At 42.6% G+C, this 26,297-nt stretch overlaps 1 pseudogene; it reads left to right on the forward strand.

Moving 5' to 3' along the window:
* The first annotated feature begins 114 nt into the window (after nucleotides 1–114).
* LOC123482387 lies at nucleotides 115–25,326 on the forward strand (annotated as a pseudogene).
* The last annotated feature ends 971 nt before the right edge of the window (nucleotides 25,327–26,297 follow it).

Consider the following 26,297-nt stretch of genomic DNA (forward strand, 5'->3'; position numbering starts at 1 on the left):
TGCATTAGCAACGAATCAATGTCCCACATTTTTATTTATTTAAATGGAACCCTATTAGGAATAACACATTGAAGTTCTGGACTTTTGAACACATCTCAAGCCTCGTGAAGCCATTGTTCGATCACAGACAGAAATTAGCGAGGCAAGTAAATAATGTAATTACTGCCTAGGATAACTTTACGCCTATTTGGCAGAGAGATAACTTTTCTTAATGACCAGTTCAAGTGTATTTCCGCGAAGATGTCTTCTTCCTCTGGTAAGAAACTTCGGGTTCTGGTGAACATGGACGGGTTCATTGCAGACTTCGAAGGGGGATTCCTGAAAAAAATACCGGGCCAGGTACCCCAATGAACCGTACATCACCCTGGAAGACAGACAAGGATTCTGGGTGTTATCTCAGTATGGGAACTTGAGGAGTGATCTGTGTGTAAGTAGTTCTGAACTGTCCATTATGTCTGAGAAAACAGGAAAAATCCATACAGTTAATTGTATTGTGTTATGTCTAATTTCTTTGAATCAGAAGTCCAAAAGGTTGCAAGAGCAGCAGCTGTCAGTGCATTTAATTCTGTAAATGCCACAGTCACAAACAGATATATTTCTAACAAACCATACTCACATGGTGGCCTAGTCATAGCAAGCATTCACTGGATAATGATGTCTCCCATAAGGGTAATTCCAATTGATTTTAATCACTTTTTGACCGCACCCCTTATGATTTGAACTAAACTTTCCATACATATTTACCCATGGTAGAAGTGGTGAGAAAGTGTCTTCAAAAAATATTCATGCACCTTCACTTATTCCACATTTTGTTGTGTTACAGCCTGAATTCAAAATGGATTAAATATTATTTTCTCACCCATCTACACACAATATCCCACAATGACAAAGTGAAAACATTTAATCCACAAGAAATTACAGCAAATTTATTCAAAATGACACAGAAAAGTAGTTTACATAAGTATTCATTCTCCTGAGTCAATACTTTGTAGAAGCACCTTTTGGAGGAGATTACAGCTTTGAGTTGTCTTGGGTATGTCTATCAGATTTGCACATAGTGTTTTGGGGATTTTCTCCAGTTCTTCCTTGCAGATTTTCTCAAGGTCTGTTAAGTTAGATGGGGAGTGGCGGTGAACAGTAATCTTCAAGTCTTTCCACAGATTTTCAATGGGACTCAAGTCTGGGCTTTGGCTGGCCCACTCAAGGACTTTCACATTCTTGTTCTGAAGCCATTCCAGCGTTGCTTTGGCTGTATGCTTGGGGTCATTGTCCTGTTGGAACGTAAATCTTCACCCCAGTCTAAGATCATTTGTACTCTGAAGCTGGTTCTCATCAAGGATTTGCCTGTATTTGGCTCCATTCATTGTTCCCTCTATCCTTACAGTCTCCCAGTCCCTGCCGCTGAAAAGCATCCCCATAGCATGATGCTGCCACCACCATGCTTCATGGTAGGGATGGTGTTAGACGGGTGATGAGCTGTGCCTGGTATTCTCCAGACATTTATTTTAGATTTTTAGTCATTTATCAGATGCTCTTATCCAGACTATACTTAGTGCATACATTTTCATACTGGCGCCCCGTGGGAATCGAACCCACAACCCTGGCGTTGCAAACGCCATGCTCTACCAACTGAGCTACACGGGACATAGCGCTATGCATTCAATTTTTGTCTCATCAGACCACAGAATATTTTGTCTTATGCTCTCAGTCTTTCACGTGCCTTTTTGTAAACTCCAGGTGTGCTGTCATGTGCCTTTTTCTCAGGAGTGTCTTCCGTCTGGCCACTCTCCCATAAAGCCCAGATTGGTGCAGTAGAGACTGTTGTCCTTCTGGCACATTCTCCCATCTCAGCCAAGGAACTCTGTAGTTCTGTCAGAGTGACCACTGGGTTCTTGGTCACCTCCCTGACCAAGGTCCTTCTTGACCGGATGCTCAGTTTGGTCGGATGGCCAGCTCAAGGCAGAGTCTGAGTAGTTCCATATTTTTTAGATTTCCCAATGATGGAGACCACTGCGCTATTAGGAACTTTCAGCACTCTATAAATTATTTTATACTCTTCCCCAGATATACAGTACAAGTCAAAAGTTTGGACACAACTACTCATTCAAGGGTTTTTCTTAATTTGTACTATTTTGTACATTGTAGAATAATAGTAAAGAAATCGAAACTATGAAATACCATATGGAATCATGTAGTAACCAAAAAAGTGTTAAACAAATCAAAATATATTTTATATTTGAGATTCTTCAAATAGCCACCCTTTGCCTTGATGACAGCTTTGCACAATCTTGGCATTCTCTCAACCAGCTTCACCTGGAATGCTTTTCCAACAGCCTTGAAGGAGTTCCCACATATGCTGGGCACTTGTTGGCTGCTTTTCCTTCACTCTGCCGTCCGACTCATTACAAACTATCTCAATTGGGTTGAGGTCGGGGGATTGTGGAGGCCAGGTCATCTGATGAAGCACTCCATCACTCTTCTTCTTGGTAAAATAGCCCTTACACAGCCTGGAGGTGTGTTGGGTGATTATCCTGTGGAAAAACAAATGATTGTCCCACTAAGCCCAAACCAGGTGAGATGGCGTATCGCTGCAGAATGCTGTGGTAGCCATGCTGGTTAAGTGTGCCTTGAATTCTAAATAAATCACAGACAGTGTCACCAGCAAAGCACCCCCACACCATAACACCTCCTCCTCCATGCTTTAAGGTGGGAACTACACATGCGGAGATCTTCCGTTCACCCACACCGTGTCTCACAAAGACACGGTGGTTTGAACCAAAAATCTCAAATTTGGACTCCAGACCAAAGGACACATTTCCACCTGTCTAATGTCCATTGCTCGTGTTTCTTGGCCCAAGCAGGTCTTTTCATCTTATTGGTGTCCTTTAGTAGTGGTTTCTTTGCAGCAATTCGACCATGAAGGCCTGATTCACACAGTCCCCTCTGAACAGTTGATATTGAGATGTGTCTGTTACTTGAACTCTGTGAATCATTTATTTGGGCTGCAATTTCTGAGGCTGGTAACTCCAATGAACTTATCTTATGTGGCGGTCCTCATGAGAGCCAGTTTCATCATAGCGCTTGATGGTTTTTGCGACTGCACTTGCAGAAACCTTTAACGTTCTTGAAATTTTCCGGATTGACTGACCTTCATGTCTTAAAGTAATGATGAACTGTCGTTTCTCTTTGCTTATTTGAGCTGTTCTTGCCATAATATGAACTTGGTCTTTTACCAAATAGGGCTACCTTCTGTATACCAACCCTACCTTGTCACAACACAACTGATTGGCTCAAACGCATTAAGAAGGAAATTAATTCCACAAAGTAACTTTTAACAAGGCACACCTGATCATTTGCATGCATTCCAGGTGACTACCTCATGAAGCTGGTTGAGAGAATGCCAAGCGTGTGCAAAGCTGTCATCAAGGCAAAGGGTGGCTACTTTGAAGAATCTCAAATATAAAATATATTTTGATTTGTTTAACACTTTTGTGGTTACTACATGATTCCATATGTGTTATTTCATAGTTTTGATGTCTTCACCATTATTCTACAATGTAGAAAATAGTAAAAATTAAGAAAAACCCTGGAATGAGTTGGTGTGTCCAAACCTTTGACTGGTACTCTATGCCTCATTACAGTTCTATTGTTGCGATCGACAGACAGTTCCTTGGACTTCATGACATTGTTTCTGCTCTGACATGTACTGTTGGACCTCATATAAACAGGTGTGTTTCTTTCTAAATCATGCCCAAACAATTGAATTGGCCACAGGTGGACTCCAATCAAGTTGTAGTTAGGGCTGTAGTGGTCATTAAATTTTGTCAGCTGGTGATTGTCAAGCAAATAACTGCCGGTCTCATGGTAATTGACTGTTAATTAACATAAACACATTTAGCATCTCCTGGCTTCCACGCATAGCCTACAAGCCACTGATGCAGACCTTTGGAACATCTACATTTTAGTCTAATAAATCCATGTAATATAGCCTACACCATGACAATAAATCCATTATTTATTTTAGACAGGTCTAAAGAAACATGATATGAAGAAAATGTAGTCTATTTCAGAAGAACATCATAGCATACTCTGAGTTGTCCTTATGTTAGGTCCTGATCTGGCTATGACATATGGCTGTGGGCTACACTAGTTCACAGCCTACAAGTGAAGACAGACACATCAGGGACGCAACTGTGTGCATCCTTATCCAATTCCGAGGCGCATATTGAAGATATTGGAAGAACTGTCCACATTTACTTTTCGTCAGCCAACAAGATGAGTAGGCCTAATGAACAGCAAAAGCACTAGCCTATGTCAATCTACTATCCCCCATAGTAAAAAAGTTGACCTATTCTATTCTGTGCGATAAATATTCCAAACATGGTCTCGGACAGTTGTGGGATGCAATAGATCCCAAATTAATACAACCACTAGCATCAAAAAACCTGTTTTAAGCAAACAGCCTGATGCAACAGATGAGAACGTTTAGCTTAAAATGTTGATACACTATTAGGCAGCAATGCGCACACGGCACTATAAGTGCGAATGTTCCATTAGCAGGAAAACACCATTCTCAAAAGTGACCACAAATGTGATTATGCATGTAATGCTTTTATTATAAAGGTTCATTTTTCTGGTGAATGTTATCTTCCCCAAACTTGAAACTCACGCGCTGGTTATGTACAGTTGAAGTCGGAAGTTTACATACACTTAGGTTGGGGTCATTAAAACTCTTTTTTCAACCACTCCACACATTTCTTGTTAACAAACTATAGTTTTGGCAAGTCGGTTAGGACATCTACTTTGTGCATGACACAAGTAATTTTTCCAACAATTGTTTACATACAGATTATTTCACTTATAATTAACTGTATCACAATTCCAGTGGGTCAGAAGTTTACATACACTAAGTTGACTGTGCCTTTAAACAGCTTGGAAAATTCCAGAAAATGATGTCATGGCTTTAGAAGCTTCTGATAGGCTAATAGACATCATTTGAGTAAATTGGAGGTGTACCTGTGGATATATTTCAAGGCCTACCTTCAAACTCAGTGCCTCTTTGCTTGACATCATGGGAAAATCAAAAGAAATCAGCCAAGACCTCAGAAAGAAAATTGTAGACCTCCACAAGTCTGGTTCATCATTGGGAGCAATTTCCAAACGCCTGAAGGTACCACGTTCATCTGTACAAACAATAGTACGCAAGTATAAACACCATGGGACCATGCAGCCATCATACCGCTTGTCACGACTTCCGCCGAGGCTGCCTCCCCTCCTTGTTCGGGCAGGCTTCGGCGTTTGTCGTCACCGGAGTACTAACCACTGCCGCCCCAATCATCATCACAATTGTCTTGTCAATCACACACACCTGGTTCTATTCCCCTAATTAGTCTGTGTATAAGAGTTCCCTCTGCCCCCTTGTCCTTGTGGGTGATTGTTTATTTGTGGAGGTTAGTGGAGCTCGGTGGAGCTCGTGTATTGTGTATCGACGGGAGTATTTTTCCCGTATGCCTTGTATTTTCCAGTGCGCCTGTTTTGTGCCCTGGAGTGTGATTGACGCATTTCTGCGTAAACCTGTATTTTGCGGATTAAAGCCTGTTATTCTGTGATTTACCCTCCTGCGCCTGACTCCTTCATCACCACCTCATCACACCGCTCAGGAAGGAGATGTGTTCTGTCTCCTAGAGATGAACGTACTTTGGTGCGAAAAGTGCAAATCAATCCCAGAACAACAGCAAAGGACCTTGTGAAGATGCTGGAGGAAACAGGTACAAAAGTATCTATATCCACAGTAAAACGAGTCCTATATCGACATAACCTGAAAGGCATTCAGCAAGGAAGAAGCCACTGCTCCAAAACCGCCATAAAAAAGCCAGAGTACGGTTTGCAACTGCACATGGGGACAAAGATCATACTTTTTGGAGAAATGTCCTCTGGTCTGATGAAACAAAAATAGAACTGTTTGGCCATAATGACCATCGTTATGTTTGGAGGAAAAAGGGGGCTGCTTGCAAGACGAAGAACACCATCCCAACCGTGAAGCACGGGGGTAGCAGCATCATGCCTTGGGGGTGCTTTGCTGCAGGAGGGACTGGTGCACTTCACAAAATAGATGCCATCATGAGGAAGGAAAATTATGTGGATATATTGAAGCAACATCTCAAGACATCAGTCAGGAAGTTAAAGCTTGGTCGCAAATGATTCTTTCAAATGGACAATGACCCCAAGCATACTTCTAAAGTTGTGGCAAAATGGCTTAAGGACAACAAAGTCAAGGTATTGGAGTGGCCTTCACAAAGCCCTGACCTCAAGCCTATAGAAAATGTGTGGGCAGAAGTGATAAAGCGTGTGCGAGCAAGGAGGCCTACAAACCTGACTCAGTTACACCAGCTCTGTCAGGAGGAAAAATTCACCCAACTTATTGTGTCAAGCTTGTGGAAGGCTACCCGAAACGTTTGACCCAAGTTAAACAATTTAAAGGCCATGCTACCAAATACTAATTGAGTGTATGTAAACTTCTGACCCACTGGGAATGTGATGAAAGAAATAAAAGCTGAAAGAAATAATTCTCTCTACTATTATTCTGACATTTCACATTCTTAAAATAAAGTGTTGATCCTAACTGACCTAAGACAGGGAATTTTTACTAGGATTAAATGACAGGAATTGTGAAAAACTGAGTTTAAATGTATTTGGCTAAGGTGTATGTAAACTTTCGACTTCAACTGTAAGCCAGTTAGGCTCAACACCTGTTGTAAAGTGGATGAATGTGCTTCATTTTAAGAAGTTATTTGGCCACTTTAGTTGTGATACAAACCTTATCAAAACATGTAGGCCTATGGGTTAGACTACATGAGGTGTGCGACTATGATTTGAAAAAGTCACAAAAAAAAGAATGCGCTGTTTATTGCCTTAAGCTGGACATCATTCACAAGTGATAATATATAATTCACAAATGATAAGCGAATATTGTCACCCATCACACTATTCTTGATTTAATCTTGCCTTTAAACATACTAAATAATATGTGTGACATTTGTCTTGATTTAAAATGGACCATTATCATGCACCTGTCTCAAAACAGGGGCAGCGGAAAAAATACATGTCATCTATGCACTTAAATGCGAAGGAGGACGCTTTTCCCTTGGTTCATTTTAATGCCAGCCAGGTAGGCTATACTCCTGTTGTAAAGAGAAGCAATGTGCTTAATATTAGGAAAGTTGATAAATAAATATAAATATAGTATGTCTAGCCTATAGAAAGCTCACGGGATCCTCCTCTGTTTTCTCACGCAATTGCATAGACTATAGAAATGTTGCGCAACATGAGCTCAGGGGCTCATGAAGTGTTTGATTAGACTTTCGATTACATTTGCAATGATGTCAGAGTGATTAGAGGGACAATAGAGTGCTGAGTACCAAGCAGTTAGCAAGTTTGGTAGGCTACTAATGACCATCAGCAGCATCAGAGCTTGGAGAAGCCTAATCACCGTAACAACTCTAGTTGTAGTGACATCTCAAGGATGATCAAAGGAAATTGGATGCAGCTGTTGGTGTTCATTATTATGATCCCATTATGCAAGGTTTCCTATGGAAGATTGACAGAATAATTTAAAACAACTGATATTCCCATTTAAATTAACATTCTCTGATGTGTGGACCTCCTCTGTAGCTCAGCTGGTAGAGCACGGCGCTTGTAACGCCAAGGTAGTGGGTTCGATCCCCGGGACCACCCATACACAAAAAATGTATGCACGCATGACTGTAAGTCGCTTTGGATAAAAGCGTCTGCTAAATGGCATATTATTATTATTTATTATATTATTATCTTTGTGCTACCATTTGTAAATTTAAATTACAATTGAATTCCCATTTTAGTAAATTTAGCAGCCAAAACCTGACACCGACCCTGTATTCAAGAGCATACTGTGTCTCAACCGATGGCAGGCACAACACAAACACCTCAGATGATGTAAAATATTGTCTAAGCTACAACATATATGAAAAAGAAATAATTTATGTTAAAGGTAAAATTAAGACGTAATAAAAATAAATACCCCATAGTCCAATGTAGCCGTTTTTATCTCAATATCAAATCATTTCTGGGTAGCAATTAAGTACCTTACTGTGATTGTTTTCAATTAAAATTGTCAAAAAGAAACAACAATAGATTCTTAGCAAAGAGCAATCTTTCAAGCAAGAATTTCGCTAGGACTGTCTTGGAGTGGTCTGAGTTGGGAGAGGGAAACTGAAAACTAACTGATATTGGCAGAGAGGTTTGGAACTCTTTCTTATTGGACTATTAACCAATTTACCGCTTGGTTATATCACCAGGCAGGGCTGACATTTTAGGCAGTCTTTTCAAACAGCTCTTACACTAAAACGGCATTATAATTTTCACAGTTTCACAGTGTTATTCCAACTTCATCGTGTGGAAGTATATATAGTTGATGTCGGAAGTTTACATACACCTTAGCCAAATACATTTAAACACTCAGTTTTTCACAATTCCTGACATTTAATCCTAGTAAAAATTCCCTGTCTTAGGTCAGTTAGGATCAACACTTTATTTTAAGAATGTGAAATGTCAGAATAATAGTAAATTGTGAAGTGCACCAGTCCCTCCTGCAGCAAAGCACCCCCAAGGCATGATGCTGCTACCCCCATGCTTCACGGTTGGGATGGTGTTCTTCGGCTTGCAAGGGACCCCCTTTTTCCTCCAAACATAACGACTTCCGACTTCAACTGTATAAAACACGAAAATCACATTTTTGACTGCACTGGGCCTTTAAATGATATCAAACTAAACTGTGTATCTTTTCCAGTGATGAAGACATGGATGTCTCATGGCAGGGTGGGGTATGCAAAATGGGTCAACTTTGAGCCCCTCTATCTCCTTAATGTTTTGGCACTCTGGTCCAAAAAGTTACTTTCTAACCACTTCTACCAGGGTCAAATATAAATTATGTAAATGTAAATGTGTATAGAAAGTTTTGTTCAAATCGAAAGGGGTGTTGACCCATAACCCTTTTATTGTTTAATTATGTCAAACATAAAGGAAGACTTTGGACAGGTGGAATATTAGAGTATGCCAATGTGGCTCAGTTGGTAGAGGATGGCGCTTGCAACGACAGGGTTGTGGGTTCATTTCCCATGCGGATCAGTACGGGAAAGTATGAAAATGTATGCACTCACTACTGTAAGTTGCTCTGGATAAGAGTATCTGCTAAATGACTAAAATGTCATGCCATGCATCTAGGTCCTCTGTGTCTGCCATAAATTAAACCACACACAATCTATAAAAGGTTGTGTATGATAAACAGAGGCTATATTTACTGTAGGAGAAGGCCATCAGCATTTGGGAGTCAAATAACTTCTTTATAGAGCTGGAACTTCTTCCTGGAGGAGTGCAGGCTGTCAAGGAGATGGCTAAGATGGAGAAGTAAGTTTGAACCATATATGTTCATTCAAACCATTTCTGAACAGTACCATAGCTTATGATATGTTCTTTAACATATTCACATTCATTTCAAAGACACTTAAGTCAACTGTTCAAAGAGAAGGAATTGCTGTTTATGTTCCCAAAGTGCTTTAAAATGTTTTGACCCACAGTGCAAACTCACCTAGAGACTATTTGCCACTTAGTAGTCACCCTTAGGCTATATTCATGTTAAACAAATAGAGTGGAGAAAGCAGGCAGGTGGCCCTAGAGTAGCATACTTAACCCTCTGAGGAAGGGAAAGTCATGTCATAGTGTGCTCTGCTGTATGTCTTTGCTATGCGTTGTTTGCATTGCTAAAATGTCACCATGCTTAGTTTTCCCAGAAATACTGTAGGCACTATGTCTTTATACCCTTTGTTAGTGTTTCATTTTGGCCTAACTTATGTGAACAACCATATAGCAGTTAACCTCAAGAGCAATTGTCCTCAATCAACAATAAATTCACAGGTCTCTCTGTTCCAATATTAGCCAATATTCTCATGTTAGGACATCTTCTTTGCTCACCTTTCAAAAACTGTATGTTGTTGAAAATTTACATTGAAAACAAACTAACCCAGTTATTTTCTTCTCTGTTTTCCAGCACAGATGTTTTTATTTGCACCAGCCCTCTAAAACATTATATACACTGCCCATATGAGAAGGTAAGGTCGGAGTCAAGACAGAAATCCTGTAGGCTGGAGGCAGAGTGGTGCTTGTGTTACCTCTTTCTAACAATATGTCTGGTCTTTGCACTCTCCCTGGTGCGTGCATGCATGCGTGTTCAGTATGCCTGGATAGAAAAGCACCTGGGCTATGACTTCTTGGAGCAGATCATCCTGACCAGAGACAAGACCGTGGTGACTGGGGACATCCTCATAGATGACAAGCCAGACATCCAAGGTGAGTTGAGTGTTTGTAGCAAAGCTGGAAAACTGTGTGTGTCTAAATGTATGTGCGTGCATTTATGTGATGGTGCCATATGCATGCTACTTTGTCATACATGTACAGTGACTTCGGAAAGTATTGAGACCCCTTGACTTTTTCCACATTTTGTTACGTTACAGCCTTATTCAAAATTTTTGCACATTTAATAAAAAAACTAAACAGAAATACCTTATTTAAATAAGTATTCAGACCCTTTGCTATGAGACTCGAAAGTGAGCATCCTGTTTGTTTCTACAACTTGATTGGAGTCCACCTGTGGTAAATTCAATTGATTGGACATGATTTGGAAAGGCACACACCTGTCTATATAAGGTCCAACTGTTGACAGTGCATGTCTGAGCAAAAACCAAGCCATGAGGTCGAAGGAATTGTCCGTAGAGCTCCTAGACAGGATTGTGTCGAGGCACAGATCTGGGGAAGGGTACCAAAACATTTCTGCAGCATTGAAGGTCCCCAAGAACACAGTGGCCTCCATCATTCTTAAATGGAAGACGTTTGGAACCACCAAGACTCTTCCTAGAGGTGGCCGCCCAGCCAAACTGAGCAATCGGGGGAGAAGGGCCTTGGTCAGGGAGGTGACAAAGAACCCGTTGGTCACTCTGACAGAGCTCTAGAGTTCCTCTGTGGAGATCCAGAAGAACAACCATCTCTGCAGCACTCCACCATTTAGGCCTTTATGGTAGAGTGACCAGACGGAAGCCACTCCTCAGTAAAAGGCACATGACAGGCCGCTTTGAGTTTGCCAAAAGGCACCTAAAGACACTCAGACCATGAGAAACAAGATTCTCTGGTCTGATGAAACCAAGATTGAACTCTTTGGCCTGAATGCCAAGCGTCACATCTAGAGGAAACCTGGCACCATCATGCTGTGGGGATGTTTTTCAGGGGCAGGGACTGGGAGACTAGTCAGGATCGAGGCAAAGATGAACGGAGCAAAGTACAGAGAGATCCTTGGTGAAAACCTTCTCCAGAGTGCTCAGGACCTCAGACTGGGGCGAAGGTTGACCTTCCAACAAGACAATGACCCTAAGCACACAGCCAATACAATGCAGGAGTGGCTTTGGGACGAGTCTCTGAATGTCCTTGAGGGGCCCAGCCAGAGCCCGGACTTGAACTCGATCGAACATCTCTGGAGATACCTGAAAATAGCTGTGCAGCGACGCTCCCCATCCAACCTGACAGAGCTTGAGAGGATTTGCAGAGAAGAATGGGAGAAACTTCCCAAATACAGGTGTGCCAAGCTTCATACCCAAGACTCGAGGCTGTAATCGCTACCAAAGCTGCTTCAACAAAGTACTGAGTAAAGGGTCTGAATACTTGTGTAAATGTGATTTTTCAGTTTATTTTTTATTTGTAATACATTTGCAAAAATTTCTAAAAAACAGTTTTTGCTTTGTCATTATGGGGTATTGTGTGTAGATTAATGAGGGGGAAAAAAACAATTTAATCCATTTTAGAATAAGGCTGTAACGTAACAACATTTGGAAAAAGTCAAGGGGTCTGAATACTTTCTGAATGCACTGTATATTAAATTTTTTTTGGGGTAGTTAGTATTTCAGACCGTTAGATTATTTGACAAGCATTATATGACCTTTGTGATGTGCCTCTGTTGCAGGTGTAGAGCCTAACCCAACCTGGGAGCACATCCTGTTCACTGCCTGCCACAACAAACACATATCCTCCAGCCACCGCCGCCTGCTCTCCTGGGGCCTGTTGCACAAAAGTAGAATTAAGACATCCGGGATAAATGACTCAGCTGAGCTCAATGAAGCCAAAACATGTGCGTCCAGGCTTAATTGGTTGCACAAAGACCAAGCCAGGATGAGCAGACACGGATTCATTAAGCCAGGTGAAACCAATCCTGGATAGGTGCGCGCTCACGGCTCACTCAAATAGACCCCGCCACAGATCACAGATTAACTGATTTACCATGGCAACTAGAGCCGCGTACTTTTCCCCGTCGGAAGCACAAATCCTCATGGAGGCATACGAGGAGGTAAAATATATAATTAAGAAGAAAGGCAACACCGCCACAGTGATAAAGCAAAGAGAAAAAGCGTGGCAAAGTATTGCAGACCGCCTGAATGCGTAAGTAGTGCACAATTACACACTCACCGCTCCGCTGAAACATCACAATTACAATTCAAATATTTAATTCACATCTCCAAAAAATGCAGTTGTACTGTAATTATGAAACGGTTAAATTTTTTAATTGAAATGCACTGCAGATATGAGTGAAATTGTGTAAAGTAACTCCATCACACTGTATAAAGCTATGATAAATTTTTTGATATTTTTACTGAAAACAAGACAAAAATACCAAGTAATTTTTTGCAGTGTGACTCCATTAAATGTGTGTGTGTGTGTGTGTGTGTGTGTGTAGATTAAACATGAACGGGCCAAAACGGACATGGCAGCAGGTCAAAATCAAATACAAGAACATTCTGCAGAATGGTATGGTCTCTGACTAATATTTAACAAAGCACAAGCATATATTGTACCCAGAAGGTGCCTGCTCACACATTGTCTGTACTGTTTTAGCAGTGAAAAAGAATACCCACAGACAAGGCACGGGTGGTGGGTCACCAAAAGGCTGACCTTACCCCAGCAGAGGACATGGCCTTGGAGCTAAATAAAGGCAGGCCCGTCTTAGAGGGGATCCCTGGGGGAAAGAGACGAGCATAGGTTCCTCCCAAGATGCCACCCGCTTCATTCAAGGTATGTCCTTCCATCTCTACATGGGATACAACCACATTCATATTGAATCAATTTGGACTGTCTGACTTTGGTTTACCTATTGCCTTGCAGTGTCTGGCAGCACTGTGTTCCTGTTAGAGCCACCAGCACAAGCACCAGACGATGCTGATCCAGTGAGTACTCCATCAAAGGCATACTGTAGGCCTGGCATGTCTTGTCTACTAGCTTCAATATGAATCCGATTAAATGTGATAGGGTGAAGGCCCCAGTGCAGCAGCAACAGCACATGATGGAGACGATGATGAGGAGGAGACCATCTCTCTGGATTCCAGAAGGCATGAGGTATCATGTTAAGACTGTGAAAGTACTATTTACTCTACAATGGTGAGGAGTCCTCATCAAAATCAAAAAATCTAATTTCTTTTACAGGACCCAGATGCTATACAGTGGGAAAACCAGCCTGGCAACATAGTGCGTATTAATAAAAGGACACCACATCCTGCCAAATTCCAGCTGCGCTAATTGTATTGTGTTCACAGAGCTCACAAGCTATCAGAAAGTTGTATGGCAACCACCTCCGGCGCCAAATAGAACTGGCAGACATAGACATTCAGTACAAGAAGAAAAAGATGGAAAATCTTGCACTGGAGTCCGAAATAAAAAAGAGGACAATTAGGAAACTGGACCTTGAAATAAAAAAACTTGAGAGGGAGGTGAGATATGCCTTCAATGTACACTGTATGCTAACTGTAACACAAATGTATTAATCATTATTTTTCTTTCCTCCCCCAGCTCCAAGAAGATGACACAGCTCAAAATAAAAATTAGGTATATTCTCGTAAAGTCAAGTGAGCCATGACATATGAGCTCTTATTGTGAGCACACAGGACGGTGGCATCTTTCTAAGGTTTTTTTTATTTTCCCAGCAATCAGTACAACCAAGTCATCGTTATAAGGCATCGCCCTCTTTTGCCCACCCCCAGCACCAGGTGTGGCCACTAGCCTATATGAAGGCCCAAAATTGTGTGTTCCTTTCTGCTCTGACAATGGCATGCCCATTCGTGCGAGATGTGGTGGATGAAGAAGCACTTGTGCTGAGGAGAGCCTTCAGGCGAGAAAGGGTCTTCAGGGACCGGTTGGACCCACTGGCCTTCCCTGATGACCATCTATATGAAAGATACAGGTTTTCTGCAGATGGCATCAGGTATCTATGCAGACTACTGGGTCCCAGGATTAAGCACCGCACTGCACGGAGCCATGCACTGAGTGTGGAGCAAATGGTTTGTGTGGCCTTGCGCTTTTTTGCTAGTGGAGCCTTCCTGTACTCAGTGGGGGATGCAGAACAGCTGAACAAGGCCACAATTTGCCGCACAATAAGGAGTGTGTGTCTGGCTATCAAAGCATTAGCAGATGTCTTCATCTCCTTCCCTGGCCACAGAAGACTCTGTGACATCAAAGAGGAGTTCTATAGGATTGCAGGTAAGAGGATCTACAAATTACAGGACAACTGTTAACACATAGTAGGATACTCATTACTTTGTGTGACAGGTTTCCCCAATGTCATTGGTGCAGTGGACTGCACACACATAAGGATAAAAGCCCCCTCAGGTGCCCATGAGGCCGATTTTGTGAATAGGAAATCCTTTCACAGCATTAATGTTCAGGTGAACATAACTTTTTGATATTGTCCATTGACGAACACTCTGCATTGCCAGTGATGTGCATTGATTGGTGTAATATTCCTCATCTTATGATTTCAGATGGTCTGCAATGCTGACTGTGTGATCAGCAATGTTGTGGCAAAATGGCCTGGCTCAGTCCATGACTCCAGAATCTTTCGGGCCTCTGAAATCTATCAGTGCCTATCACAAGGTAAGCCACACAACCCCTATTTATAACCATCATGGCTGTGTCAAGAATATCACTGTGTTTATGAGGTAGTAATGATGAGATTTTGTGTTGACAGGTGAATTCTCTGGTGTGTTGCTGGGAGACAGGGGGTATGGCTGCCAGCCTTTTCTCCTGACACCTTTCACAGACCCCCAGGAAGCACAGCAGGCCTACAACCATGCCCATGCCAGGACCAGGGCCAGAGTTGAAATGACCTTTGGCCTCCTGAAGGCACGCTTTCACTGCCTTCACAAATTAAGGGTCAGCCCTGTTAGGGCATGTGATATTACTGTGGCTTGTGCTGTCCTCCACAATGTGGCCTGCCTGAGGAAGGAGAGGGCCCCCCAGAGTGCCACCAGCCATGGACTGGGACAATCCGGCAATCTTCCCTGATGACGACAGTGGTCGGCTGCTGAGGGACCAATATGTGTTGAATTATTTTAGTTAGTATGTGTGCTTTCAATTTTGGTTAAATATGTCCTGCGGTGGCAGAGGAATTTGGGTTTTTTTGGGTTCGTTTTTTCGAATTTGGCCTCTTATGATGTTTGTGCGGTATACTGTGTGTAATACAAGGCTGCAGGGAGGCTACTGCATCCATTCATTTGTCTGTTCAGTTGATGTGTATGGATTTGTCCTGCATTTATTTTAGTGTGCAGACATGCAGGGTGTGTTATATACAGACCTTTGAATGTGTATGTATCATTTTGTATAATATGCTTGGATTCTGTGCTTTCCATCTTGTAGAGTCACTGTGACTTCAGTTTCGAAAGGAGCTGATGGTTTACCTGCTTTGTTTTGTCCTTATTCAATAAAGGAACATAATGTTACACATTGTGTTTTTATATTCATATGGAATGTGTATTTGTTTATATGACAGAGTACTAGGGCCACACTGAAGAAAAAGGATAAAGTCATAAATTTATGAGGCTGGTTCTTTCTGCAGAAAAGCTACATATTGTTTTTACAGTTTTGATACTTATGACAATGTGATACTTAATATTCTGGCACATCAGCATGTCTTTGTTTATGAAACCATACTGAAGTACAATTTCACGAAATGCCCCACATCTGTCATTTTAACAACTGTCCTCCTTTAAAACAACTGGTTACAATATTATGACTTGTGTTTTTTTCCCCTCTGTGGCCCTAATATTCTATCATTTTATATATAGCCTTATAGTCTATGGGAAACTGTAAATTATCTAATGATAGCAACATCATCTAAAAATCATTTTTTATCCAAAATCATTGAAATTAATGATCACAAACGTTTAAATAATGACAGTGGGTCTAGTTATATGTGATAACAATGTATAGTGAGCAGTGAAATAACTATTGGTTTCCATTTGTGGTGACTGCTGACTGACATTAGGGATGAGATTAAATAGATCCTGGAATTTAGCCTGGTCTGGAGCAGGCTAGCTCCACAGAATAAATCTCCATGGTAATTTATACCATAACATATCCTCCTGCCCCCTATCCATCTTTAGTGCAACCGGATTACGGATCAATTGAGCCAGGATCACCAAGATATCCTGGCTTAATCCCTTATCCTAGTTTTGTGCAACAGGCCCCTGGTAGCTGAAAATAATTGTTTTCTGATCACAGATAATTACAAAAAATACTTGTCATAATTGTATTGGGAAAATTCTCCATCTCCGTTACGATACTCGTTTTGTCCGAGTGCTCCGCAGATCCCTAGTAAAGATACTGAAAATGATTGCGGTGAAAGACCAGCGTCAATATAGAGTGAGCAGAGAGTAAATTCAGAGTTTACTGTTTTGACTCACTCATTATAGTTGTTTGAGTATCTTTTATCAGTTGTTCCTTCCACATTTAATTACTTTTAGGGCCGTTTATTTAAAAAAAAATCTGTCTGTATGGTTTTGGAAAGTTTTGCAGCCGGTGTTTTGACAATTTGGGAGAATAGAGTATAATTTCAAAGGGATAAAATTATCAATTTTAAAAGTGGTCTAATAGGAATTGTCTAGAGTTGTTTAGGGTGGTGTACACTTTAACCATAAATTAAGCACCACTCCTTACCAACCGACAGAGAGACTTACTATAATGCCACCCTAAGGCACACATCATTGCACAATGTGTAAATAGTCACCACTGTCAATCATCTGAAATATATACCACAAGCATACACATTTTGTTTGTTGACAAGGACATTTCCCCAAGGACCATAGGGCTTTGTTTCACATGTACTGTATGAGAGTAACTCCATATTGTAAATGTTTTTTCCCACCATTGTGCCAACATACTGTAGATCAAATGGTATCTTATATATTTTTTTTCAACTTAGTTTAGGTCGATTTTTTAAAGGGTTAAATAAATTAATATGTTTTCAAGCTGCTTATTCAATTATATGCGTCCTTACCAATCCACATGCATGTATAAGGAATGACAGATATGACTAGGTTGCATGATATAAAACACAGATTTAAAATGCATGTTAAATATATAACTATAATTAAAGTTCAAGAAATTGAATAGACTTAATTTTTTGAATATACATTATATTTCACAAATTCCTATTTTCTTTCAAATGTTTAATTCATCGAAGCGTAACTTATTTGCATTAGTCTTTTATGTATCTTGTGATACAAAAAAAATAAGCTTATTACATATTCCACCTTAACCTCAAAATATCCTATACCCTCTGCTGTGAACAAATATGGTCAAGCTCTTCCATTAAAATGCATGTATATCTCTTTGCAGGCCTTGCAGTATATTCACAAAGTGGTCTAGTGAAGAACTTCTGATCAAGTTGCCTTTATTAACAAAGAACAACACTGATTGTGAGCAGACAACTAAACAGGTAGCCATTTTGTGCTTTTTGTTGCAATGGTGTCAGCTATTGCTGCTACTTCCTAAAATGTGGTCGCAGCATTGTCAATGGTCTATCAAGCTTCCTAAATGTTTCATTCATCACTCATAGTGAGAGGATTTACTTTACAGTACTTACACCTAGCTGAATGTCTCTAGCTTCTTATTCAGTTTGACAAAACCATTTGAAATTGGTGCTAAAATGTTGTTCATTGCTAGTTCACCTATTGTGAGTGTCCTTTATCTCAGTGATTCACAGAGAGGGCATAGCAAGCTTTAGCCTGACCTCTATACGGCTCTGGTTCTAACTGGTTTCAGTCTATCCCTTTCAACATGATGTTGTAGCTAACTCAGTTGAATCTTGTTTCACACAATGTCTGTGTACTAATGCCCCCTCATTTCCTCTCCTCCTATCTCTCATGTTAATCAAATTGTAAAAGCACTGGATAGGCTTTTCTTGTATATATTTCTACCTTCCAAGTGTCTTTACAGTTGTCATGAAGGGAAGGAGATTAGGAAAATAATGTTGTCAAGACTGTTGGAACATACTTACACAGCCTAAGTGTTGTTCACACGTGATTGCCCTGATGATGACTGTCTGTGGGGTGAGTTAGGGTTAAGCGATGTGTGTGTCCACTGTCCACTCTCCAGTCAACCACTGCATCTCACAAAGTCTCTTCACATGTCACTGCATCTTGTCAATGATTGTCTCATGTCTTTGGTTCTGAATAATATGTCAATGTGTTTTTTGGAGAACAGAAAATATACCAAATGTTGCCGTTAACAACAGATTGAATACAAAATGCAACATTTTGAAAATATTGAGTATTCAATGCTTTATTGAAAGTTTTACATGACACATGATCCTGTTAAAGGTCAAGTAGGAAACATCAGTCTTGTGTTTAGGGAAAAAAAATATCCAGATTCAGCAGTAGGGGTCACTGTTACCATTCAGTTCAGACCCAGACACAGTAAAGCTCAACAGATGCATTTGCTGTTAGTTTTGGTTGTGTTTCAGATTATGTTTTGCCCAATAGAAATGAATGGTAAATAATGCATTGAGTCATTTTGGAGTCACTGTTATTGTAAATAAGAATATAATATGTTTCTTAACACTTCTACATTAATGTGGATGCTACCATGATTACAGATAGTCCTGAATGAATCGTGAATAATGATGAGTGAAGAAACCGATAGTGGCATGTCTGGTGGGGTATGTATGTCTGTTTGAAGTGTATGCAAATATATTAGACAAGTGGTTAGGCATTTTCAATACACAAATGTTTCTTAAAAAGACTAGAAGAGAAGTGGTCAATTTCTCGTCAACCCACAACCATGAAAGACTATCATGCATGTTGTTGATGTTAGTTCTGTGTGTGCAGTTAAGGGCAAGGCGTGCTGCTTTGTTTTGAGCTAGCTGCAGCTTTGCTAGGTCTTTCTTTGCTGCACCTGACCATATTACCAGACATTAATCAAGATGGGACTAGATCAAAGCTTGAACAACTAGTACAGTTGATCTTTGTGTCAAACACAAAGAACATATTTTTATAACATTCATACCTCTCCCCATCTTCACAACATCTTTGTCAATATGACTTGACCATGATAACTGACCATCCTATGTTACTCCTAGGAGTTCAGCTTCTTCAACTTGTTCAATGGCCACACCCTTTATGCACAACTCCAGTTGAGGTTTAGGTCTAAGAGAATGTTTTTAACCAAATACAATGCTTTTGGTTTTACCTGATTTAAGACCAGTTTTATTGTTAATTACCCATTCTGACACTGACTGTAACTCCTTGCTAAGAGTCTCACTGAGCTCACTGGCTGTAGGTGCTGATGTGTAGAGTGTGCAATCATCAGCATACATAGACATGTTATCTTCTTGTGAGACAAGTGGCAAATCATTTGTAAAAATAGAGAAGAGTAACGGCCCAAGGCAACTGCCCTGAGGGACACCGCACTGTACATATCTGATGTTCGAGAAGCTTCCATTAAAGAATACTCTGAGTTCTATTGGATAAGTAACTATCCAACCATGTGATGGCAGGTGACGTAAAGCCATGACAAGTGAGTTTTTTCAATAACAAATTATGATCAGTAACATCAAAGGCTGCACTGAAATCTAACAATACAGCTCCAACTATCATCTTATTATCCATATATTTTAGCTAATCATCAGTCATCTGAGTCAGTGCAGTACAAGTTGAGTGCCCTTCCCTATAATGTATGCTGAGAGACAGTAGTTAACTTGTTCTTTAAAAAAAGGGCATTGTATTTGTTCAAACATAATTCTCTCCATCAGTTTACTAAGAACAGGCAGAAAACTGATTGGGCGGCTATTCGAGCCAGCAAAGGGTGCTTTACTATTTTTAGGTAGTGGAATTACTTTAGCTCCCTTCCACGCCTGTGGACACACACACACTCCTTTAGGCTTTATTTAAAGACATGGCAAATAGGGGTGGCAATACAGTCTGCAACCATTCTCAATAGTGTCCGATCTAGGTTGTCTATACCTGGTGGCTTATCATTACTGATGGATAACAATTGTTTTTCCACCTCTTACACACAAACTTGACCAAATTCAAAACGGAAATCCTTCTCTTTCATTATTAGATCTTCAATACACAAATGATGGTTCAATGTTCAATGTTGTCATTTCACTTCTGAGTTTGTCCACTTTACCAGTGAAATAGTAATTGAAATGATTGCCTATATCAAAAGATTATGTTATAAATTACCCATCAACTTCAATGAACGATGGAGATGAATTGGGTTTAAAAAAGCATGAGCTGGCATACACCCAGAGAAAATTATTTAGTATAGAGGTGCCGACCCACGGCGAATAAACTGTAAGCTATATAAATAAATAAAGAGAGTCACACACTCTCTCTCTCTCTCTCTCTCTCTCTCTCTCTCTCTCTCTCTCTCTCTCTCTCTCTCTCTCTCTCTCTCTCTCTCTCTCTCTCTCTCTCTCTCTCTCTCTCTCTATATATGTACAATGAGGGAAAAAAGTATTTGTATTTGACCCCCTCTCAATCAGAAAGATTTCTGGCTCCCAGGTGTCTTTTATACAGGCAACGAGCTGAGATTAGGAGCACACACTTAAAGGGAGTGCTCCTAATCTCAGTTTGTTACCTGTATAGAAGACACCTGTCCACAGAAGCAATCAATCAATCAGATTCCAAACTCTCCACCATGGCCAAGACCAAAGAGCTCTCCAAGGATGTCAGGGACAAGATTGTAGACCTACACAAGGCTTGAATGGGCTACAAGACCATCGCCAAGCAGCTTGGTGAGAAGGTGACAACAGTAGGTGCGATTATTCGCAAATGGAAGAAACACAAAATAACTGTCAATCTCCCTCGGCCTGGGGCTCCATGCAAGATCTCACCTCGTGGGGTTGCAATGATCATGAGAACGGTGAGGAATCAGCCCGGAACTACACGGGAGGATATTGTCAATGATCTCAAGGCAGCTGGGACCATAGTCACCAAGAAAACAATTGGTAACACACTACGCCGTGAAGGACTGAAATCCTGCAGCACCCGCAAGGTCCCCCTGCTCAAGAAAGCACATATACAGGGCAGTCTGAAGTTGCCAATGAACATCTGAATGATTCAGAGGAGAACTGGGTGAAAGTGTTGTGGTCAGATGAGACCAAAATGGAGGTCTTTGGCATCAACTCAACTCGCAGTGTTTGGAGGAGGAGGAATGCTGCCTATGACCCCAAGAACACCATCCCCACCGTCAAACATGGAGGTGGAAACATTATGCTTTGGGGGTGTTTTTCTGCTAAGGGGACAGGACAACTTCACTGCATCAAAGGGACGATGGACGGGGCCATGTACCGTCAAATCTTGGGTGAGAACCTCCTTCCCTCAGCCAGGGCATTGAAAATGGGTCGTGGATGGGTATTCCAGCATGACAATGACCCAAAACATACGGCCAAGGCAGCAAAGGAGTGGCTCAAGAAGAAGCACATTAAGGTCCTGGAGTGGCCTTGTGAGGGTTTGACTGTGGTTAGGCCTTACTCCCACGTAGGACCACAGTCAAGCCCTCACATCATAACTAGGGGTGGTTTATGATCCCCAATGAGAGACAGCTGTCTAGAGTTTGTCTCTGATTGGGGATAGTATTTAGGCACCTCTCACATCCACCTCTGTGTGGGTCATTGTTCGTGTTTGTGCCTGTCTGCAATTGCGTTCACAGCACACAAGTCACGTGGTGCTTGTCTCTCCTTGTTTATTTTTGAATTCTTATAGTGTGACAATTTTAAATAAAAAGGATGTCACTCCACGAGCGCTCCGTCTACCGTCCCTTAACTATGCACTGTGACAGAATGATCCACCACCCTGGGACGCAGCGGGGAATTACATTGGCAGATATCCTCCTCGGTATGGGGAAAATTACAGAGGAGGAAATCGCCCATTGCTGTGCGGTGGAGGAGGGCTGGAGTCCGGAGCAGCGGCACCGTTGACAAGGGAAAGGTACGGGCCGTGTCTCCAGCCCGGTACGGCCCGTGCCTGCTCCTCGCACCAACCCAACGGTGCGTGTCCCCAGCCCGGTGCGGCCTGCGCCTGCTCCTCGCACCAGCCCAATGGTGCGTGTCCCCAGCCCGGTACGGCCCGTGCCTGCTCCTCGCACCAGCCCAATGGTGCGTGTCCCCAGCCCGGTACGCACCCGACCTCCAGCGACGGTCCCCTGCACGGAGCCCCCAGCGATGGTCCCCTGCACGGAGCCCCCAGCGAAGGTCCCCTGCACGGAGCCCCCAGCGACGGTCCCCTGCACGGAGCCCCCAGCGACGGTCCCCTGCACGGAGCCTCCAGCGACGGTCCCCTGCAAGGAGCACCTTAGCGTGTCGGTGCCCAGTCTGGGGCCGGCAGCCAGCCTAACCACGGGGCTGGAATCCTCCTCTGTGTCGGTGTCCAGGCTGGTGACGGCGTTCAGTCCTGCTCCAGAGATGGGGATGGATACGGGTCCGGAAGTCTGCTCCGCTCCAGTGCAGGAGCAGCCCGTTCCACCGGTGCCCAATCCGGGACCGGAGATCTACTCCACCCCCATGCCAGAGGAGTCCGCTCTAACGGTGCCTGGTCTGGGTCCGGCCGTCTGCTCCACTCCAGTGATGGAGCAGTCCTCTCCACCGGTGCCCAGTCCAGTTCCGGTCATCTGCTCTACTCCAGTGCTGGAGCAGTCCGCTCCACCGGTGCCCAGTCCAGATCCGGTCAGCCGCTCCACTCCAGTGCCTGGAGCAGTCCGCTCCACCGGTGCCAGTCCAGCTCCGGTCAGCTGCTCCACTCCAGTGCTGGAGCAATCTGCTCCACCGGTGCCGAGTCCTGTTCCAGTCATCTGCTCTACTCCAGTGCCAGAGCAGTCCGCCCCACCTGTGCCGGGTCTGGGTCCGGCCATCTGCTCCGCTCCAGTGCTGGAGCAGTCCGCTCCACTGGTGCCCAGTCCAGATCCGGTCAGCCGCTCCACTCCAGTGCCGGAGCAGTCCGCTTCATCGGTGCCAAGTACGGGTCCGGTCGTCTACTCCGCCCCCATGCCGGAGCCATCCGCTCCACCGGGGTCCGAGCCGGGACGAGACGTCAGCCCCATACCAGGGTCCAGACAGGGCTTGGTGCATCGCAGGAGGACTGAGGGGGGAAGCATCGCACTGGGCTCTGGACCGGACCGGGCGTGCAACGGGGTGGCAGGAAGGGAGACGCCGTTACTGCCTACATCGCGCCTGGAGCCAGAGCCCCCACCATCAACCGCCCCAGTACTCCGCCCTAGTTTTGTGTATTTTTTTTGGAGAGGGGGGATCATGTGCAGTTGGGAGTCCACACCTTAGAGGGGGGGGTTACTGTGAGGGTTTGACTGTGGTTAGGCCTTCCTCCCACTAGGGGGAGAGGTAGGACCACAGTCAAGCCCTCACTTCATAACTAGGGTTAGTTTATGATCCCCAATGAGAGACAGCTGTCTAGAGTTTGTCTCTGATAGGGGATAGTATTTAGGCACCTCTCACATCCACCTGTGTGTGGATCATTGTTTGTGCTTGTGCCTGTCTGCAATTGTGTTCACAGCACGTAAGTCACTTGGTGCTTGTCTCTTCTTGTTTATTTTTGAATTCTTATAGTGTGACAAGTTTAAATAAAAAGGATGTCACTCCATGAGCGCTCCGTCTACCGTCCCTTAACTACACACTGTGACAGGCCTAGCCAGTCTCCAGACCTTAATCCCATAGAAAATCTGTGGAGGGAGCTGAAGGTTCGAGTTGCCAAACGTCAGGCTCGAAACCTTAATGACTTGGAGAAGATCTGCAAAGAGGAGTGGAACAAAATCCCTCCTGAGATGTGTGCAAACCTGGTGGCCAACTACAAGAAACGTCTGACCTCTGTGATTGCCAACAAGGGTTTTGCCACCAAGTACTAAGTCATGTTTTGTAGAGGGGTCAAATACTTATTTCCCTCATTAAAATGCAAATCAATTTATAACATTTTTGACATGCGTTTTTCTGGATTTTTTTTTTTTTTCTGTCTCTCACTGTTGAAATAAACCTACCATTAAAATTATAGACTGATCATGTCTTTGTCAGTGGGCAAACGTAGAAAATCAGCAGGGGATCAAAAACTTTTTTCCCTCACTGTATATATATAATGTCAGTAATTTATTCGTTTCTTAACAGGTGCATGTTTGTCAACAATTGGCAAGAATAATTTTACAAATACTCCAAATGCTGCATCTGGATTCTTCTCCTTCTCCTCCTTATACACCAACATAAATGTTTTACATTTTCAACAAAAGAGTCCTGAGAAAACATTTTGTATGATTTCTTATAAATAACTTTAGGCCCTGCCTTTGGTACTTTGGGTTTCCTTCTTATTGCCACAATTTGATGGTCACTACAGCCAATGGGAACTGACATTACTTTGGAGCAAAGCTCTGCAGCATTAGTAAAGATATGATCAATACAAGTGGATGTCACAGATCCAACACTATTGGTATACCGTGTAGTTGATTGAGTGATAACCTAGGTCATTTTACAGGCATTAGTCAAAGTAAGAAGCTTCCTCTTGAGAGGACAACTAGATGATAAACAGTCAATGTTCAGGTCACCAAGAAAATAAATGTATCTGTTAGCATCAGAGACCTTATCTAGCATCACACACACATTCTCCAGATACTGACAGTTTGCACTTGGTGGCCTATAGCAGCACCTTAAAAGAAGAGGCTTCAGATGAGGAAAGTTAACCTGCAACCACAGCACTTCTACTTCATTTGTCACGAGATCCTCTCTGAGCTTTACAGGGATATTTAATTTGTTGCTTGACAGACTTTTCAAGGCACTTGCTGCTGTTGGGCACCATAGCTTTCTAACTGACATGCCAGGGAATAGCAGTTTCTCTCTGAGAAATACCCCATTGTAAAATGAAGGCCATAGTGTGCTCTGCCTGTGTGCTGCTGTTGTGGGCAGTGGGGTCTGGAGAGATGTTCTTTTGATGGAGTGGGGATCACAGGTGGCCTTTCGTTGTCTTCCTCTCTCCTGAGGATCCCAGCATGGCTCCGCTGGTGCTGGTGCTGGTGCTCTGGGGCTGGGATGTGAGGATCTTGGGGAGGTCTGGTCAGACCTATCTGACGCGGGGAATATGTTGGTGTGGAAGGAGGAGTTGTACTGGGTCTAGTTACTGACCTCTTGTGCTGAGTCGATAGTGCAGGGTGGTGTTGGCCGCTCTGGATGGGGCCCGATGTTGTAGTGTGGAGCTGGCATCTCTGGAAGGGAACTGATAGTGTAGGGTGTAGCTGGCCTCTGGGCTCGATGGTGCAGGGGCCCGATGGTGGCTCTGAATATATACAGCAACACCTCCCCTGTAGACATTCCTGTCTTTTCTATAGATGTTATATCCTTGTATTCCTACGCCTGTATCATCAAAAGTGCTGTCTAAGTGAATCTCAGAAATGGCCAATATATTAATATTAACAAATTACTAATCTAATTAACTTTGTTTCTGAGGCTACATATATTTAAATGAGCTAACTGTTTTATTAGTATAAAAAAATATTGTGTACTTTTTACCCCCTTTTTCTCCCCAATATGTTGTTACTGTCTTGTCCCATTGCTTCAACTCCAGTACGGACTCGTGAGAGGCGAAGGTCGAGAGCCATGCGTCCTCCGAAACACGACCCTGTCAAGCCGCACTGCTTCTAGACACACTGCTCGCTTAACCCGGAAGCCAGCCGCACCAATGTGTCGGAGGAAACACAGTACAACTGATGACCGAAGTCAGTGTGCATGCGCCCGGCTACTTTGAAAAATCTCAAACATAAATTATATATTGATTTGTTTAACACTTTTTTGGTTACTACATGATTCCATATGTGTTATTACATAGTTTTGATGTATTCACTGTTATTCTACAATGTAGAAAATCGTAAAAATAAAGAAAAACCCATGAATGAGTAGGTGTGTCCAA

Source organism: Coregonus clupeaformis, chromosome 31 (genome assembly GCF_020615455.1).
Source record: "Coregonus clupeaformis isolate EN_2021a chromosome 31, ASM2061545v1, whole genome shotgun sequence".
NCBI classification, from domain to species: domain Eukaryota; kingdom Metazoa; phylum Chordata; class Actinopteri; order Salmoniformes; family Salmonidae; genus Coregonus; species Coregonus clupeaformis.